Source organism: Balaenoptera musculus, chromosome 17 (genome assembly GCF_009873245.2).
Source record: "Balaenoptera musculus isolate JJ_BM4_2016_0621 chromosome 17, mBalMus1.pri.v3, whole genome shotgun sequence".
NCBI classification, from domain to species: domain Eukaryota; kingdom Metazoa; phylum Chordata; class Mammalia; order Artiodactyla; family Balaenopteridae; genus Balaenoptera; species Balaenoptera musculus.
In genome coordinates, this window is record NC_045801.1 from 71,167,017 (window position 1) to 71,187,059 (window position 20,043).

Consider the following 20,043-nt stretch of genomic DNA (forward strand, 5'->3'; position numbering starts at 1 on the left):
AGTACTCCCAAGATAAAGAGAAAACCCTAGAAGCTTCCAGAAATGAAACCAAAAGCAAGCAAGACTCATATTGCTACCAAATGTCTCATTCAAAATACTGGATGCTAGAAGAAATGGAACAACATCTTCAAGGTTCTGAGAAGGGGATTAATATCGACCCTAGAATTTTATGCAAACTATTAATAACACGTGATGACAAAATAAGTGCATTTTCAAACACAAAAAACTCTGAAAGCTTTTCACAGATACATCTAATGTGAAAAAAAAATACTTTAGAGGCAATTGAGCAATATTCAATTCAATGATTCAAAAAACACTGACAGCTAAAGACATCACACACACACACACACACACACACACACACACACAAAACAGAAGGAATTGGGAAAGAAAATGACAAAATTTTGAACATTTCCTTTTCTGTGGTTGATATCTTTCTTCTTGGTTGTTCATTGATACAGTATTTAAAACTAACCTAAAGACGAAGTCTAGAATTCTTAACTATAGTTATAGTATTGAGTAGAAACAATAATATCATTTTACATAGACATGAATCAAAAGATAGTATCTGAAGTTAATTATGAAATACTGGTTTAAGTGTAACATCTAAAGTTATAAATGTATATGAATAAAAATAATAATATATAATTATATATAATAAACTAAAATTATGAGTAAGGAGAAAGGTGTGAGAGTAATAGAATTAAGTCAATTTCTCCTTTTCATACTGGGGTAAAAACAGATGCTATGCTAAGTTGCTGAATACAGAAAGAAATACAAGATTTAAACACCAGAAGAACTAAACAATAAGAATTATGAAAAGCGGTTATATCTGAAAAGTGGAACTGGAGTTGAATGATTTAATGGAATATTTTTAATTTCATACTCTTTTGCATTGTTTAAATTTTTGCCATGGGCATATATTACTATAATAATATTTGTAATAATAAAAAATAATTATCCCAAGTACTAATCATGATATGGATTTCTAGCACCTCACTCACCATATTCAAATATGGAAAATACAATCCCAGAACCTATATGTATTCCCAGATATGAGTGCCAAAACATCATAGAAGGTTTTGAGATTTTTAGAAGAAATAATATTTTTATAGTATAATTTAAATATGATAAGAATTCAGGTGGAACCTCCTGAGTTCCATCTTGTTTACCGCATAGGTCACTTTACCAGTGTAGTTTTTAACTTCCCATCAGTTTTTGTCAAGCCAAGAATTAAAACCCTGTGAAGTAGGAGCATCAGTTCCTCTTTTGAGGCAACCAAAACAGCATTCAGTAGATCCTAGGACACCAAATAATCACCAATAAAATTCAAAAGTCCCAACCATTTCACTCTTCTTAGCCCTTTAATCCCAATAGTCCAATTATGAGTACAAACAGGCCCTAGGTTGAAGTTAATGTAAGAGGAAATTGATCACTTTCTAACCAGTTCATAGAATCCTTCCTAAGTGTAGCAATAAGCACAGAGGAGGTAATTATAGTTCTGTTTCCCAGATTTCCCCTAGGGCTCTGCTATGCACTTCCATTCAGCAAGATCAGTTTCTCTTAGTAAAGAATTATTCATTCATATGTAATCAACTCACCAAAGGAGAACAGTCCCAGAAATGCAATCTCCTCCTTCTGCATTGGCTCCCAGTAGAACTCTACCAAGCCTACTCCCAGACCAGTCATTCAGATGTCCAGAGACAAGTATCTCTACCATGGAGATGCCTAAAGTAAAGAACAGTTGAAAGATTACCTAGCCTGTGTGAACCACGTACAATTCCAGGAAATGCATCAGGATTTTTCCATGAGACACAACATCAAGTAGTTCTGAGAATGAACAGAATGGCAGTAGTTTGCTTGCTTTTATGTTTCCTTCTAACATTTTGCCCTCAAAACAAAAGGTTTAAAATCATGGCTATAAAAACAGGTTATTAAATTTGAGATGCTCTTAAAACCTAGCAGGAAAGCTGACTCCTCCAGATTCTTATACATGGAACCCCAACAAACAACATTTCAGGGAAGAAATTGTAATGAGTGGCAATTTTCAGGAAATCTAATGAGAAGAATACAACTTTTTTCTTATGATATAGTAGCTCTAACACTGCAGCTGTTGTGGGTGACGTGGCCCCAATAAAAAGGGGCAAGCTCATCAAAACAAGATGTATTATATGTAACTATTTGGGACAGTATACTTTCTTTTTTTTTTACAACATAATACTCAGACTGGAGTGTGTCTCATGGTGATTTATACAGAAAGACTTCACGCAGGGAAAGGGAGGTCAAGAAATGGATGGAACTAGTAGTTACACTAATGTATATATTGATATTTCTCAAAACTCATCTAATTGTACTCCTAAGAGCTGTGCATTTACAGGGTATAAAGTTTACCTCAATTTAAGAAGAAAGACATTGAGTCATCCTGACGTTTTAAGACCCCAGGAAGGTGAGGGCTTAGAAAGGCATTGTTTTACCTGTGAGCAGTCCTCTTTTTGAACAGTTCCAGTATGTATGAATTTCAGTTACCACGGTTCAGTTAAATAACAGCAGTTCCCTGACACATAGTTAAAATTTCAATTGCCACAACAGACTACCTAATTGCATAAAGTGCAAACTTCATTGTTAGCCCTTCAGTTCACAGATCACTATGAAAATAATGGATGTACTCATGATTGATGACCCATCATGTCACTTCTTTCAAAGTCTGTTGGTGGCTGGTCACTGAGCATCTGTTATTCAGTTCACACAAGCTTGTAGTTGTGTTGCTTCCTTGTCTTTTAGTGGTAAACCCTTAAGACATTTTATGAAAATGAATACTTAAAAGAGAGAATTAGCCAATAAAATGAAAGTGCAGCAAAGAAACAAAAAGTGGTAACACTTGGAAGTGAAATTCGAATCAAATGTCTATTTAAAAAAAAAAAGGAGCTGACTGGGAATATTGACACTGCTGCCCTTCAAGAGACCCTAGATATACAGTTGGAGGAACTGAGTGAAGGCCAACACCTTACCCACATGAATGATAAAAGCACTTGTGACAAAAAAGATAAAGGTGTCACAGAGGAAGTGACACCAGGAAAAAAGTTCACATTAAAGGAACTCTCAGAGATATTTCATGACATTGAAAGCACAACAGTTAAAATGCTGGGGGCTTCCCTGGTGGCGCAGTGGTTGAGAATCTGCCTGCCAATGCAGGGGACACGGGTTCGAGCCCTGGTCTGGGAAGATCCCACATGCCACGGAGCAACTAGGCCCGCGAGCCACAACTACTGAGCCTGCGCGTCTGGAGCCTGTGCTCCGCAACAAGAGAGGCCGCGATAGTGAGAGGCCCGCACACTGTGATGAAGAGTGGCCCCCGCTTGCCACAACTAGAGAAAGCCCTCGCACAGAAATGAAGACCCAACACAGCCATAAATTAATTAATTAATTAACTAATTTAAAAAAAAAATGCTGGGAGCTGGTCCAAAGGAGTGTGACAATTCCCAAAGCATAGAAGAGATGCTCACTCCATACCATAAGTTATATGACAAGAAGAAGGCAACCACTTTTCAATCTATTTTTCTTAAGTTTTTTACAAAGAAATAATACACCTTAATTCTCAATGTTTCTAATGTTTTAAATTACAGTGTTATAAATAAATATTAATTTTACTATTTTTTATTTTGTTATGCATTTCCAATCAATAGTAAGATAGTTTTTAAATTTTTGACATTTTGAAGGGTAGAAGAACAATTGTAATTTTTTCATTGATTTTTAATTTTTTTAAATTTCATTGTAGTAAGAACACTTAAGATGAGATCTACCCCTCAGCAAATTTTTAAGTTCGCATTACAGTCGACCCTTGAACAATGCAGGGTTAAGGGCACCAGCCCCCTGCAGTCGAAAATCCACATATAACTTTTGACTCCCCCTAAACTTAACTACTAATAGTCTACGTTGACTGGAAGCGTTACCAATAATATAAACAGTCGATTAATACATATTTTGAATTATACGTACATGTATCATATACGGTATTATTACGATAAAGTAAGCTAGAAAAAAGAAAATGTTATTTAGAAAATCAAAATTAAGAGAAAATACATTTACAGGACTATACTGTATTTATTGATACCGTAAGTTTATGTCATCTTTTTGCAAGATGAATCATCTGTCTGTCACTATCTACATTAATATTGTCTTATATGATACAAAACATTATATGCTCTATGTATTACGAACACTCGACATCCAAAATGAAAAGATAATGTGAAAAAGAAATTCATATTTACTTATAGGTATACCAATTCATGCACTGATAACAGCATTTGTAGCAGCAGTATAATTGCTTTATGACAGCATACTGTAATCAATATAATTGTTTCACAGTAGCCTAGCTATACCTAATGAATGAATTACTATAATATTTTTATGGCATAAAATATTATAGTCATATTCATAATACAGTATTGGAAACAGTGTTACACTTTTTAAAAAACTTATCTGTCATCATAAGCTGATACACAATTTCTCCAATTATAAGAGAGAGAGGCATACTATACAAAAATGTTTCAAAAATTCTTTGAAAGCAAAGTTATAAAACAGTAAGGAAACTAACAGGTTATTAACTTTATATTAAATATCTCTCACCTTATGCCTACATAAGGATAGACTAGTATCTACATATATATTATGCATTCATGACATACCTGACTTTTTTCAATATTTCTAGGCTACGTGGTTTGTCTATGATTTTTTTCAAATTGTCTCAAATCTCCAAAAAATTTTCCAATATATTTATTGAAAAAAATCCAGGTATGAGTGGACCCATATAGTACAAACCCATGTTGTTCAAGGGTCAACTGAATAGTACTGATGACTACAGGTACCACGTTGTACAGCAGATCTTTAGTATTTACTCATCTTGCTTAACGTTATGCTCATTGATAAACAAGCCCCCATTTCTCCCTCCCCCCATCCCCTGGCAACCACTATTCTACTATTTGAGCCTATGATTTTGACTATTTTAGATACCTCATACAAGTAGAATCATGCAGTATTTGTCTTCCTCTGATAGCTTATTTCACTTAGCATAATGTCCTCACGGTTCATCTATATTGTCACATATTGTAGAATTTCCTTCCTTTTTAAGACCAAATAATAAGTATTGTATATATATATATACCACATCTTCTTTATCCATACATGTATCAGTGGACATTTAAGTTTCCACATCTTGGCTACTGTGGATAGTGATGCAATGAACATGGGAGTGCTAATATGTCTTCAAGAATCTGATTTCAATTCTTTCAGATAAATACCCAGAAGTGAGACTGCTGGATCATATGGTAATTCTATTTTAATTTTTTGAGGAAAGTCCTTTCTATTTTCCACAGCATCAGCACCATTTTACATTCCCACCAACAAGCTGTGAGGATTCCAATTTCTCTTCATTCTAGCCAACACTTATTGTCCTTTATTTTAATAACAGCCATCCTGACAGGAGTGATGTGATATCTCATTGTGGTTTGGATTTGCACTTCCCTGATGATTAGTGACATTACATTTTTTCATATACCTGTTGCCCATTTGGAGGTGAGAGACACATACTAAAAACTATAAAACACTGATGAAAGAAATTAAAGAAGACACAAACAAATGAAAAGACATGTCTTGTTAATGGATTGGAAGACTTAATATTTTTTAAATGCCCTTACTGCCCAAAGTGGTCTAGAGATTCAACAGAATCCTTATCAAAATCCCAATGGCATTTTTTGCAGAAATAGGAAAAACAATTCCATAAATTCAAATGGAACCACAAAAGACCACAAATAGCCAAATCAATCTTGAGAAAGAAAAACATAGCTGGAAGCATCACATTTCCTGATTTCAAAGTATATTACAAAACTATAGTAATCAAAATGGTATGGCCCAGGCATAAAGCCAGCCATGTATGAAACAGAATATAGAGCCCAGAAATAAATCTTTGCATTTATAGTCTACTGATCTTCAACAATGGTGCCAAGAATACAGTATGGGAAAAGGACAGTCTCTTCAATAAATGATGTTGGGAAAACTGGATACCCACCGGCAAAAGAATGAAATTGGACACCTATACACAAAAGCAACTCAAAACGGATTGATTTAAACATAAGATCTGAAACTGTAAAACTTGAAGAACACATAAGGGAAAAGCTTCATGACATGAAGTCTTTCCAATGACCTCACAGATATGACAGCAAAAGTATAAGTAACAAAAACAAACTAGTGGGACAACATGAAACTATAAAGCTTCTGCAAAGCAAGGGAAACAATCAACAGACTCAAAATACAACAGATGGAAACACAGAGAAGGAAAACCAGAGTCCTGCCTCCTTTCAATACTGCTGTTTTCCACAGCCCTGCACCATGTTGGAAATATTCTGTTCAGGACCTCTTCTAGACTCCTAGTGCCTGGAGTTTTAGTCACCTGGGGAAGCAGACCACATGCCACAAGCCCTGATGTTTTCCACCTACACCATATCTACCTGAAAGTTCCTCAATTATCACTCTCACCTCAAGATTCAACCCTAAGTATTGGGATTGAGTAAAACTCTGGTACCTGCCCTACTCTCATGTGACTTCTTTTACTTCTCATTATCTCTCAGGTTAGACTCAGGCTTATCTTTATACAATAATATCCTTTTGCTAGGAGAATAGGTCTTTCAGTGAAGAATTCTGGCATAAAGTTTTATTTTCTCTACGCTCAGGGAAGAAAACGACCAATCGAAGACCACCAACCTCGACTGTCAGTATGCTATAGAAATCTCTAAACAAAGCCCAGATTTTAAGACAATCCTGTTGCAAAGTCCTCTATTGGATATTTTATGGTGACTATTAATGCCTTCTCTTCGTATCCCAGTGGTAGCATTCCCAACATCCACCCCAACCCCTACTTCTACCTCATACTCACCTCCAGTAAGATGGAGGGCTCTATTTGAATATGGAGATCATCTCATGATAATGCAAAAGAAAGGGGACATTAATGTGCTTCAAGTATTATTTCCCTTAAATGAAACAGATGTGATGATGAGAAACTCCCCCATGCCAATAGCACATGAGCGCTGTCTACAAGAAGATGGCTGTGGCCCAGAAAAGGGTTGTTGGCTTGTGAGTTCCCTGAGAGGACCATGACTTTATGTACATAACACTAGAAAAAAGGGGAGATCAACTGAATGCAGCCAAAAGGGCAGTTTAAAAAAAGGAGTTTGGGACTTCCCTGGTGGTGCAGTGGTTAAGAATCCGTCTGCCAATGCAGGGGACACAGGTTCGAGCCCTGATCCGGGAAGATCCCACATGCTGTGGAGCAACTAAGCCCATGCACCACCGCTACTGAGCCTGCACTCTAGAGCCCACAAGCCACAACTCCTGAGCCCGTGTGCCACAACTCCTGAAGCCCGCGTGCCTAGAGCCCATGCTCTGCAACAAGAGAAGCCACCGCAATGAGAAGCCCATGCACCGCAACGAAGACCCAACGCAGCCAAAAATTAATTAATTAATTAATTATTGGAAAAAAAAGGAGTTCAAGGAGACTTCCAGACTTCCCTTGTAAGGAAGTTTGTCCTTGCTGCTTCCACTTTGCAGAACTACTATTACATAAACAAATTATGAGAAATAGCTAAAATCTTAGAAAAGTTTAAAATTAAAATTAAAATTTACACATATATAAAAACCAATGAAGGCTAAAAAATTAATTTAAAATTTGAAAGAAAAAGAAAATAATTAAAAATGGGGAAAAGAAGAAAAAAGATTAAAATTTTAAAAGGCTAAAATAAGTAAGGTTAACCAAAGGAAATAAGAAATATAAAGCTATCAAAAATCAGGAGCAAATAAAAGTCATCAAGTGAAAATTTTTAACTAAAGGAAGGAAAAGTAACTTTAAATTTAAGAGAAAACAGAAATTTGCAAAAATAATTTGCCATGCTGGGTTACATGGCACAGATCCCCCCATCGAACTGAAGGAGTTTCTCCCCCAGGTCCTGGGAAAGCTGTCTGCCAACCTCTCAGCTTCAGCCCTCTCAGATGTTTTCTTCTACTGAAGAGAGCCACTGTGCCCTAAGACAGCCACATCCATCGTGGGGATATAAATCATTGTGGGGAGACAAAGCCCAGGCAGATCCGGTCATGCCAGCTTGAGACAACTCTAACCAGCCATCCCAGCTTCAGAGCTCATCATGAATACGTTTAGTCATTGGTAACACACATGAGCTTTAGGCAATGTGGATTTAGGGGTCTACTAATTCAAAAAAAATTTAGGGCTATAGTGGTCTAGGATATCTTGAAAAATCCCCTGAAAGTAAAGGACAAATTATTGAATATCCCACAACAAAGAAGGAAACACTATGCCTGGTAAAACTCTTTGTGTTCTTGAGGCATGTTGCACCTGAAAATACAGCTGCCAAATGCCATGCAACACAGATGGCTGCCAGATTTGAGGGACCTAGAGCAAGAAAAATCTCTCCAGCAGGTTTAGGCTGACGTACTAGCAGCCCTGATGCATGAGCTATGCAACCCAGAAGACCCTATGGTGTTAGATGTATCAATGCTGGGGAAGGGTACCATGTGGAGTTTTTGGCAAGTCCTCATGGGAGAATTACAACATAGACCCCCTAGTGTTCTGGAGCAGGGCTGTGCAATCTTCAGCAGAGAAATGTACACCTTTTGAAAAATGGTTCTTGATATGCTGATTGAATCCTGATTGGGACAGAATGTTTAACTATAGGAGAACAAGTCACCTTGCAGCCTGAACTGCCCATCATGAGCTGGATTCTATTAGATCTACCAAGTCATAAAGTCAGACTGGCCCAGCAGCAATCCGTTGTGAAACTGAAGTGGTATAACTGGGATTGAGCATAAGCAGGATATAAGACCAAAAGCAGCCTGATGGGCAGATAGCCCAGAACCCCACGTGTCCACCACAGTGGTCCCTTCCTCAGCTCATAACAATGGTTGCATTTGTGTGGAGGACTGAAGAACGAGAAGACAATGAAACGCGCTGTTATTCATGAGTAAGTCAGCTCAGTATTTAGAGTCAGGCTGAAAATGGATGGCAGCTGCACTACAGCCTCACTGAGAAGTACCCTTAAAGGACAGAGCTCAGGGGAAATCCTCCAAGTGGGCACATTCTGAGGCAGTGCATTTGATCAACCACTTAGAGTGGAAGGAAGAGTGGCCTGAGGTTAGCCCAGCATTTATGTGAACTTACGGGCAGTGGCAAATGCCTCAAATGACTGGACAGTTGTCTAGAAAGAAATAGATTGGAAGATCGTGGTAGAGGCATGTGAGGTACCAAACAGAAGAAGACACAAAGTATGAAGATCTTTGTATCATGCATGTTAACAGCCATCAGAGAGTATCCCACCATGGATGAAACACCAAAACACCCAAAGAACACAAAGACTTAGCAAGCTGACATCAGTCAGTCTCTGACATGTATGAATGAACAGCTGATACTATCCACAGGCCCAAGAGTATGGGTTCCCACTTTTCAGCACTACTGTAGCTTTTCCAGCTACTGTATGTCTAACCTGTCAGTAATAGACACCAATGCAGAGGCTAGGATGATCTAGAACAGATAATAGAGGAAAGAAATAAGCATCAGTTGTGTACTCAAAACCAGATGTATCATCAGGGTCCACTACCTTTTCCTTACACGTTTTGAATAGGTTCCCTCAAGAAAAGAGACCTAACAAACTCCTGGAAGAGCTACTCAAGAACTTAACTGGTAGATACAAGTAGTGTCTTCACGTAAGTTCTTGAAGCAGCTCCTCCAGCAGTTTGGCAGGTCTCTCTTCTTGGTCTTGAGTCCTGTGCCTTAGTACTAAGTTGCAAACCACCCAGATCCCCCATTACAGACTGAAAGATTTATTCCACCTAGCTGCAGGAAAGATTGTTGGCAAATAGCTTCCAGATGTCAGCCCTCTCTGGGGAACTGTTAGTTCCCCAGGAACACCTGCCTTAGTGTTTCCCACGGGTAGCCTGTATTCCATAATTCATGTATATGACTGGTATAAAGACCCAGCCAGCTTGCCTCAACTTGGGACAACCCTGAAGGATCATCCCAGATCTTCTTTTTTTTTTGTTCTACTTTTTAGTGATTGGTACCAAGACATAAAACTGAAAGTCATCTTTTAGGTTTTCCTGACCCTCATCTTCAACATCCAATGAGTGCTTCCTGTCTACCAGACCCCATACCGAGTGCTTTACCTGCGTTGTCTCCTTTACACCTCGCCACTGCCCTCTGAGACAGTGATTGCTCTTATCTGCATCTACAGGTAAGAAAATTCCAGTTTAGAGGTAAGAAGTAAATTTCCAAAGTCATACAGCAACTAAATGGAGAAAACAGTTTCAGACTATCTGCTCTAGAACCAAATCCTGAGCCAAATCTCTGTATGCTTTTGCATCAGAAAAGCCAACACGTTCCTATTTTTAATTTTGCATCCTCACCCAGTCACTTTTGGAAAGGAATATTAATTATCCAGAAGCAATTTTAAAGAAAATGTTCCTGCTTGCCACAAGGAACAGAAGTTCACTCAGGTTACCTCATCTCATGCATGGTTAACATCACACATATGCTGTCTAATAACAGGATCTCTTAGACTCTAGAAAGAGACATACAACAAGACCTTTTGAAGAGAAAGAAATTAGGGACGAAATGAATATTTAGGATCCAAGAAACTCCAAAAGCCAGCTTATCTTGATGCTTTTCAGCTACAGTTTGTTGATATTTACTCTAGCATTTATCAGTTGGCATGGCTTAGTTCTTTCTCTGATTTTTCTTCTTTCTGGGTGTATCTCTCCACTTATACTTCTACTAACTCCTCTATCCCCTCCCCATATCTCTAGGTCAAACTCCTGAGGGGGTAAAATCATATTTGAGTAGAGCTTTCAAGTCAAGACTTCTTGAATGCTGTTGGCTGCCTGTAATTGCGTGCCCTTGGGAAGTTCCAGTTCAATCAAATGTGGCCAGGGTAGGGAAGATTGGACATTGCAGATACAGGAAATGACCACCTATGCCTAAAGACGTTCTGGGAAAGGTGCCCTCAGCCAGCAATGGACAGTAGGGAAGTTTCCCTTTGAAGGAGATTGACAAGGCAGGCCTTTTCAGCTTCGACGATCCAGTATGTTGTGGAAGACTTGTCAGGGATAGAACACACATTTAACACTTCACCACTAGAAAAAGGCTTTTCCCCACCCATTAGAAGAAATGACCTATTTCTCTCTGCTATAATCCCTACTAGTTGCTGCTTCAATGTGTGAGACGGGCCAGGACTTCCAATGTGTTTCTTATGGGAGCTTATGGAATGTGACGACTGAAAGACACCTACTCCTGGATTTTCCTCTGTGGGAAATAGGACGTGATGAAATAGTCCAATATCAGAGGAATGATATAATCAGATCATCGTTTGAGAAAGTTAATCTTGAATATGGGGTTAGTGAGATATTGAAGCAAGAGGAACTGAGAGACAGAGCAGTAAAGATGCTTTGCCAGAGTTTACATGAGAGATATTGTGGGTCTTACTATGCAAGAGGCAATGGGAATGGAGAGAAGCATAAGCCAGAGGTATTTTATAGTAGGTAAAAATTAAGGTGCTAATGACAGTGAGATAAGGAGTGGAATCAATGGCAGGAGTGAGAGATGCCAACTATGACATGACGATTGGTGATTTTAGGGACGATGGGGCCTGTAGTTAAGGCAAGAAGTACAGGTGGAGCAGAGGATTTTTTTTTTATGGGGAAAGGATGACATATGACACATTTGATTTCGAACATGTTGCATTTGAATTTTCTTCAAGTGATCCATGTGGAACTTTCCAGAAGGAAGTATAAATCTGGATTTGGAGCTTAGAATAGAGATTGGAAATGGTCATATACATTTGGCAGCATATGGTCCATTCTAGCCCTTCCACTTTGAATATTACTTTCAATAAAGGAAAACATGCCAAATAGACTGTGCATTTCTTTCTGTGATCCCCAAAATAGACGTTATCTCTTTTTTCTTATTGCTTGCAGCATACTGAATTTCCGAGAGAAAAAAAAATCCCCCAAGATTACATACTAAATGATTTCATTTGTATAACATTTTTGAAAAAACAAGAATATATAAAATGTTATAAATGAAGACCACATTAATGGTTTCCAGAAGTTGGGCAGGGGGTACTGGAAGGAGCTGGGTGTGGTTATTAAAAGGGCACCATGAGGGAGTTTGTGGTGATGGAGCTTGACTGTGGTGGTGGTTCCCATCAACATGCACATGTGATAAAATTACATATAACAAAACATACACACACACATAAGCACAGGCAAAACTGGGCAAATAGAAATGAAGACTGATGGATGGATCAATGCTGATCTCTTGGCTGTGATATTGTATTCTTCATTTTCAAGACGTTACCATTGGAGAAAACTGGGTAAAGGGTAAATGGGATCTCTGCATCATTTCTTATAACTGCATGTGAATCTACAATTATCTGAAAATAAAAAGTGTAATTTTTAAAAATAGAAAGGCAAGATTATTCAGAGGAAAAAAAGTGTGTTTTCTCCTTATTTTTCCTCCATTTGCTTCCTTAACTTAGGAAACATTTGTGGCAAGCTGGTGGAGACAACAGAATTTAAGGAGGAAAGAGTATCCCAAAGTCTAAGAATAACTTGCCCTTACTGGGATAGAGCAGGGTGAGGGAATTTGAGAAAAAAGTAAAGAGAGAAAGAGATTGAAGAGTTCTCAGCACTGGATGATTGCGACAAGAATAAGGGATGTTTATTAAGATGCTGGCTGCTGACCACGGAATGCCCAAGAACGAGGGCCAGCATACTGTACAAAGCAATGCCAAAGTACCCCCAGCATTTTTATAAACCCAAACAAAGGGACAGGGTGCGCATCTAGTGAACAGTGTTATTTGAAGGAGGTGCTCTCCCACCTACATTTAGGGAATGATGTTAAACAGAGCCATCTTGACACCCACCCCCTGCTCAGCCCAGCCACAGTACCTTTCTGTTTCTTTAGCATTCATCTTAATCCTATAGAAAGTCTACATTTTTGTTTTTCCATCATCCTGTATGCTTTTTGTTATTTAAACCTCCTTTGGACATTAGTGGATTCCTTATAAGATTGGAGCTCAGCAGAGAGACTTCTTTGCCGCCACACTGATTTCTTTATACACCTCTTTCATAGTGCATGGGGACCATGAGTATTTTGTTTTCTGAAATTCTATTTGGGGGACCTTCTACCAATCTGAAACCACATTCTTCTCTATAATCACCCACCAATGAACTATACTTTCCTCTGATTTTGTTTCAATTTGATTTCCTTGACACTAATTTATATGTCTGATTATTCTTGGAATTACTTTTTTTTCCTTATTATGAAATCTGAGATTTCTTGTATTACTTCTGCATCACCAGTGAGTTCTTCCTTCCTGACAAGAACTGGCTCCAAAGTTCTGCATGTTACAACTTCTATCTTCTTGGAGAACAAAGTCTCATCAAGCCAATTGAAGAGTATATCAAAACCATGCTTTTGGCAGAGTAAGGCTTTTCAGCAGATGTCTGAATAGTTCAAGTTTCCTATAACAACCAGATCATATCCTTGCACCTGCTTCATAATCCGTGTGAGAAATGCATCATTCCTCTCCCCTAACTGCCCAGCCATCCACAGTAGTGACATCACATGTTTCCTTCTCAGTTTACCCTCAACCAGATGTTCTCAACTGTGTTTCCAAAATTAGGCTTATTAACTTTCTTCTGTAGGAAACTTCGATACTCTCCAGCCATTTCTGTTAGGTGTATTTTTCTTGTCAATGCTTAAGGTCACTTTCATTGCCATTTATGGTATTGGTGATGGTTATGAGCAGATGTGTATGAATTTGTGGTAAGAATCTTCAGTTATTTTATTACTCTATGCAACCGTATGTAGGTACCTGTAATTGTAAGTGTCTATCATGGCCTTCTTATTTACTTTTCCCCCTGAGAGGCAATAAGTCCTCCCTCCTCTAAAGGAGAAAGCTATACCACAGCAGCAATTAGTGATGATATCAAAATGTTACAGAGTTCTTTGAGGACATCTTCTTCTTTCCCCTCAATTTTCACTTCTTAGATGCCTTTTCAAACAGGTTGGTGGGGCTCCTGTTTAATATGTTCTTTTCAGGCAACTGCCCAATGAGTCAGACTGGGCTGAATGTCATAAAATGGTAAGAAAAATCATTCTCATCTGAATCATTGTTCAACTTGTTTGACGGTGAGCATACAAATTTAAATAACAGAGACAAGACCTTCAGCTCTCCCTGTGGCACCAAGTAGCTGACTCTGGAGGACAAATGGTATTATACGGCTGAGGCAGGAACTTTTGTCTTCTGCCTGCGCCACACAGCTTGCAGGATCTCAGTTCCCCAACCAAGAACTGAACCCAGGCCACGGCGGCAGTGAAAGTGCCAAATCCTAGCTACCAGACCACCAGGGAACTCCCCAGGAATTCTTAAACAAAAATGTTTTCATTGTTTTTAGCTCCCCTTTTGCGGGTTTTTTGCCTTTACATTTTGCAGCTTGCTTTATGAGTACCAGCATCATTGTATAAGTTCCTCACAGATGTTAGTGACCCAGAATGATAAGCCTTTAGTATAATCTCCACTCATAGCTTCTTCATATCATTCCAAAAGATATTCCCAAACATTCTAGTTCAATGATTGTTAATATAACACAAAGTGATTTGCAGAGTTTTGCTTGGGATGTTCCTGTGCTTGTTTTAAACAACATTTAAAAGAAAAAGTTAAAAAAAACTTTTCTGTTAGTATTCACAATTCCATAACAAGTGTCTCCTTTGTCATGCAGCAGTAGGGGTGCAGGTTCTACAATGAGAACATTGATGACATCCAGATAAGGGGGATTGTCTGCTTCCAGAGAGGAGAGTCCCCTTGGTGACCAATTTCTTCCCAAGAAAGTCACAGGACAAGTAGATGACAGGGAATCCACTAGCCTGAGTAATCAGGTAGCTAGTATGTAACACATTAGTAGTCCAGGTCACCTGTTTTCACATGTGGCCAAAACACAAGCAGAGGAGAGAAGCAAAAAACAGAAAAATGTAAAGATCAGAAATAAGGTAAACACAACCTAAATTGCAATGAATGAATGCCAGGAAAAGCATCAAAATCAACAGTGCAATGCAAGGTAAGAAATACAACCACAGGAGACAGACGATTGCAAGAGAAGAAAAAGGAAAAGGAAATATAAGAGCGCAAAATTACCAGGGAGAGGCAACAAAGCTATTGTAACATAAGATTTAGAACGTAACACTTTTTCAATATTTAGTTAATATTATTTTTAACTGTATAAAGCAATAATAATGTATGATGTTAATGGAATTTAAACTATATTGTGACACGGAAGCAACCTAAATGTCCATCAACAGATGAATGGATAAAGAAGATGTGATATATATAGGTAGGTAGATAGATAGACAGATATAGGTATACATATAATGGAATATTAGCCATAAAAAAGAATGATATAATGTCATCTGCAGCAACATGGATAGACCTAGAGATTATCATATTAAGTGAAGTAAGTCACACAGACAAAGACAACATATGCTATCACTTACATGTGCAATCTAAAATATGATACAAATGAACTTATTTACAAAAGAGAAACAGACTCACAGACATAGAAAACAAATTTACAGTTACCAAAGGGGAAAATGGGTGGGGGAGGGATAAATTAAGAGTTTGGGACTTGCAGATACAAACTACTATAGATAAAATAGATAAACAACAAGGTCCTACTGTATAGCACAGGGAACTGTATTCAATATCTTGTAATAAACCTAATGGAAAAGAATATGAAAAAGCATATATTGTGAGGAAGAATGAAATGTACAAACATATGACAAAAGTTACACAAATGATAGAGTGAAAGTGATCTAAGATTCCTTTATTATTTGGGAGAAAAGTAAGAGTTTTTATTAACATTAAAATTTAATGTCAAGAAGCCTCATTAATTTCTAGGAGTAATCACTAAAATAATAGCAAACAAGTATAGACTTCCAAATTAATAAGGCAGTGGTAAAAAAATCAAATGATTTGAAAAAAATACTCAAGTCCAATGAAAGAAAGGAAATAGAATCAGAGAATAGGCAAAACAAATAAAAAGCAGATAGATGGGAGGAGACCTTCAAGATGGCGGAGGAGTAAGACATGGAGATCACCTTCCTCCCCACAAATACATCAGAAATACACCTACATGTGGAACAACTCCTACAGAAGACCTACTGAATGATGGCAGAAGACCTCAGACTTCCCAAAAGGCAAGAAATTCCCGATGCACCTGGGTAGGACAAAAGAAAAAAGGAAAAACAGAGACAAAAGAATAGGGACAGGACCGACCTCTCTGGGAGGGAGCTGGGAAGGAGGAAAAGTTTCCACACACGAGGAAGCCCCTTCACTGGCAGAGACAGGGGGTAGCAGGGGGGAAGCTTCAGAGCCACGGAGGAGAGCGCGGCAACAGGGGTGCAGAGGGCAAAGCGGAGAGATTCCCGCATAGAGGATCGGTGCCGACGAGCACTCACCAGCCCGAGAGGCTTGTCTGTTCACCCGCCGGGGCGGGCGGGGGCTGGGACCTGAGGCTCAGGCTTCAGAGGTCAGACCCCAGGGAGAGGACTGGGGTTGGCTGCTTGAACACAGCCTGAAGGGGGCTAGTGCGCCATGGCAAGCCGGGAGGGAGTCCAAGAAAAAGTCTGGAACCGCCTAAGAGGCAAGAGACCATTGTTTCAGGGTGTGGAAGGAGAGGGGATTCAGAGCACCGCCTAAACGAGCTCCAGAGACGGGCACGAGCCGTGGCTATCAGCGTGGAACCCAGAGACGGGTATGAGACGCTAAGGCTGCTGCTGCCGCCACCAAGAAGCCTGTGTGCGAGCCCAGGTCACTCCCCACACCGCCCCTCCTGGGAGCCTGTGCAGCCCGCCACTGCCAGGGTCCCATGATCCAGGGACAACTTCCCCGGGAGAACACACGGCACGCCTCAGGCTGGTGCAACGTCATGTGGCCTCTGCCGCCGCAGGCTCGCCCCGCATTCCATACCCTTCCATTCCCCCGGCCTGAGTGAGCCAGAGCCCCCGAATCACCCGCTTCTTTAACCCCGTCCTGTCTGAGCGAAGAACAGACGCCCTCAGATGACCTACATGCAGAGGCGAGGCCAAATCCAAAGCTGAACCCCGAGAGCTGTGCAGACAAAGAAGACAAAGGGAAATCTCTCCCAGCAGCCTCAGGAGCAGGAGATTAAATCTCCACAATCAACTTGACGTACCCTGCAACTGTGGAATAACTGAATAGACAATGAATCAGCCCAAAATTGAGGCGGTGGACTTTGGGAGCAACTGTAGACTTGGGGTTTGCTTTCTGCATCTAATTTGTTTCTGGAATTATGTTTATCTTAGTTTAGTATTTAGAGCTTATTATTTATGGTTGATTTGTTTAATGATTTGGTTGCCCTCTTCCTTTTTTAATTTTTTATATATATATATTTTTCCTTTTTCTATTTTTGTGAGTGTGTATGTGCATGCTTCTTTGTGTGACTTTGTCTGTATAGCTTTGCTTTTGCCATTTGTCCTAGGGTTCTGACTGTCCGTTTGTTTTTTTGTATTTTTAGTATAGTTTTTAGCGCTTGTTATCATTGGTGGCCTCGATTTTTGGTTTGGTTGCTCTCTTCTTTCATACTCTCTTTATTTTAATTATTTTTAATTTTTTATTTTAAATAATTTTTTTCTATTTTAATAAATTTATTTTATTTTACTTATTTATTTTCCCTCCCTCCCACCCTCCCTCCCTCTCTCTCTCTCTCTCTCTCGCTCTCTTTCTTTCTTTCTTTCTTTTTCTACCTGTTCTTCTGAGCCATGTGACTGACAGGGTCTTGGTGCTCCTGCTGGGTGTCAGGCCTGAGCTTCTTAGGTGGGAGAGCCGAGTTTGGGACACTGGTCCACCAGAGACCTCCCGGCCTCATGTAATATCAAACAGCAAATGCTCTCCCAGAGATCTCCATCTCAATGCTAAGACCCAGCTCCACTCAACAATGAGCAAGCTACACTGCTGGACACCCTATGCCAAACAACTAGCAAGACAGGAATACAACCCCACCCATTAGCAGAGAGGCTGCCTAAAATCATAGTAAGGTCACAGACACCCAAAAACACACCACCGGACATGGTCCTGCCAACCAGAAAGACAAGATCCAGCCTCATCCACCAGAACACAGGCACCAGTCCCCTCCACCAGGAAGCCTAAACAACCCACTGAACCAACCTTACCCACTGGGGGCAGACACCAAAAACAACCGGAACTACGAACCTGCAGCCTGCAAAAAGGAGACCCCAGACAGAGTAAGTTAAGCAAAATGAGAAGACAGAGAAATACACAGCAGATGAAGGAGCAAGGTAAAAACCCACCAGACCAAACAAATGAACAGGAAATAGGCAGTCTACCTGAAAAAGAATTCAGAGTAATGATAGTAAAGATGATCCAAAATCTTGGAAATAGAATGGAGAAAATACAAGATACGTTTAACAAGGACCTAGAAGAACTAAAGAGCAAACAAACAATGATGAACAACACCATAAATGAAATTAAAAATTCTCTAGAAGGAATCAATAGCAGAATAACTGAGGCAGAAGAACGGATAAGTGACCTGGAAGATAAAATAGTGGAAATAACTACCTCAGAGCAGAATAAAGAAAAAAGAATGAAAAGAATTGAGGACAATCTCAGAGACCTCTGGGACAACATTAAATGCATCAACATTCGAATTATAGGGGTCCCAGAAGAAGAAGAGGAAAAAAAGGGACTGAGAAAATATTTGAAGAGATTACAGTTGAAAACTTCCCTAATATGGGTAAGGAAATAGTCAATCAAGTCCAGGAAGCACAGAGAGTCCCATACAGGATAAATCCATGGAGAAACATGCCAAGACACATATTAATCAAACTATCAAAAATTAAATACAAAGAAAAAATATTAAAAGCAGCAAGGGAAAAGCAACAATTAACATACAAGGGAATCCCCGTAAGGTTAACAGCTGATCATTCAGCAGAAACTCTGCATGCCAGAAGGGAGTGGCAGGACATATTTAAAGTGATGAAAGCGAAAAACCTACAATCAAGATTGCTCAACCCAGCAAGGATCTCATTGAGATTCGACAGAGAAATTAAAACCTTTACAGACAAGCAAAAGCTAAGAGAATTCAGCACCACCAAACCAGTTCTACAACAAATGCTAAAGGAACTTCTCTAGGCAGGAAACACAAGAGAAGGAAAAGACTTACAATAACAAACCCAAAACAATTAAGAAAACGGTAATAGGAACATACATAGTGATAACTACCTTAAATGTAAATGGATTAAATGCTCCAACCAAAAGACATAGATGGTTGAATGGATGCATAAAGAAGACCAGTATACATGCTGTCTACAAGAGACCCACTTCAGACCTAGGGACACATACAGACTGAAAGTGATGGGATGGAAAAAGATATTCCATGCAAATGGAAATCAAAAGAAAGCTGGAGTAGCAATTCTCCTGTCAGACAAAATAGACTTTAAAATTAAGACTACTGCAAGAGACAAAGAAGGACACTGCATAATGATCAAGGGATCAATCCAAGAAGAAAATATAACAATTGTAAATATTTATGCACCCAACATAGGAGCACCTAAATACATAAGGCAAATGCTAACAGCCATAAAAAGGGAAATCGACAGTAACACAAGTATAGTAGGGGACTTTCACAACCCACTTTCATCAATGGACAGATCATCCAAAATGAAAATAAATATGGAAACACAAGCTTTCAATGACACATTAAACAAGATGGACTTAATTGATATTTATAGGACATTCCATCCAAAAACAGCAGATTATACTTTCTTCTCAAGTGCTCATGGAACATTCTCCAGGATAGATCATATCTTGGGTCACAAACCAAGCCTTGGTAAATTTAAGAAAATTGAAATCATATCAACTATCTTTTCCAACAAGGACGCTATGAGACTAG

At 39.1% G+C, this 20,043-nt stretch overlaps 1 long non-coding RNA gene across 1 annotated transcript in view; it reads left to right on the plus strand.

The window, feature by feature from the left end:
* LOC118883267 overlaps positions 1–20,043 on the plus strand; it is a 51,205-nt gene that overhangs the window by 8,115 nt on the left and 23,047 nt on the right. The window contains exon 3 of the long non-coding RNA XR_005016982.1: positions 10,150–10,289. This is a non-coding gene — a long non-coding RNA (uncharacterized LOC118883267). The remainder of the gene's footprint in view (positions 1–10,149; positions 10,290–20,043) is intronic.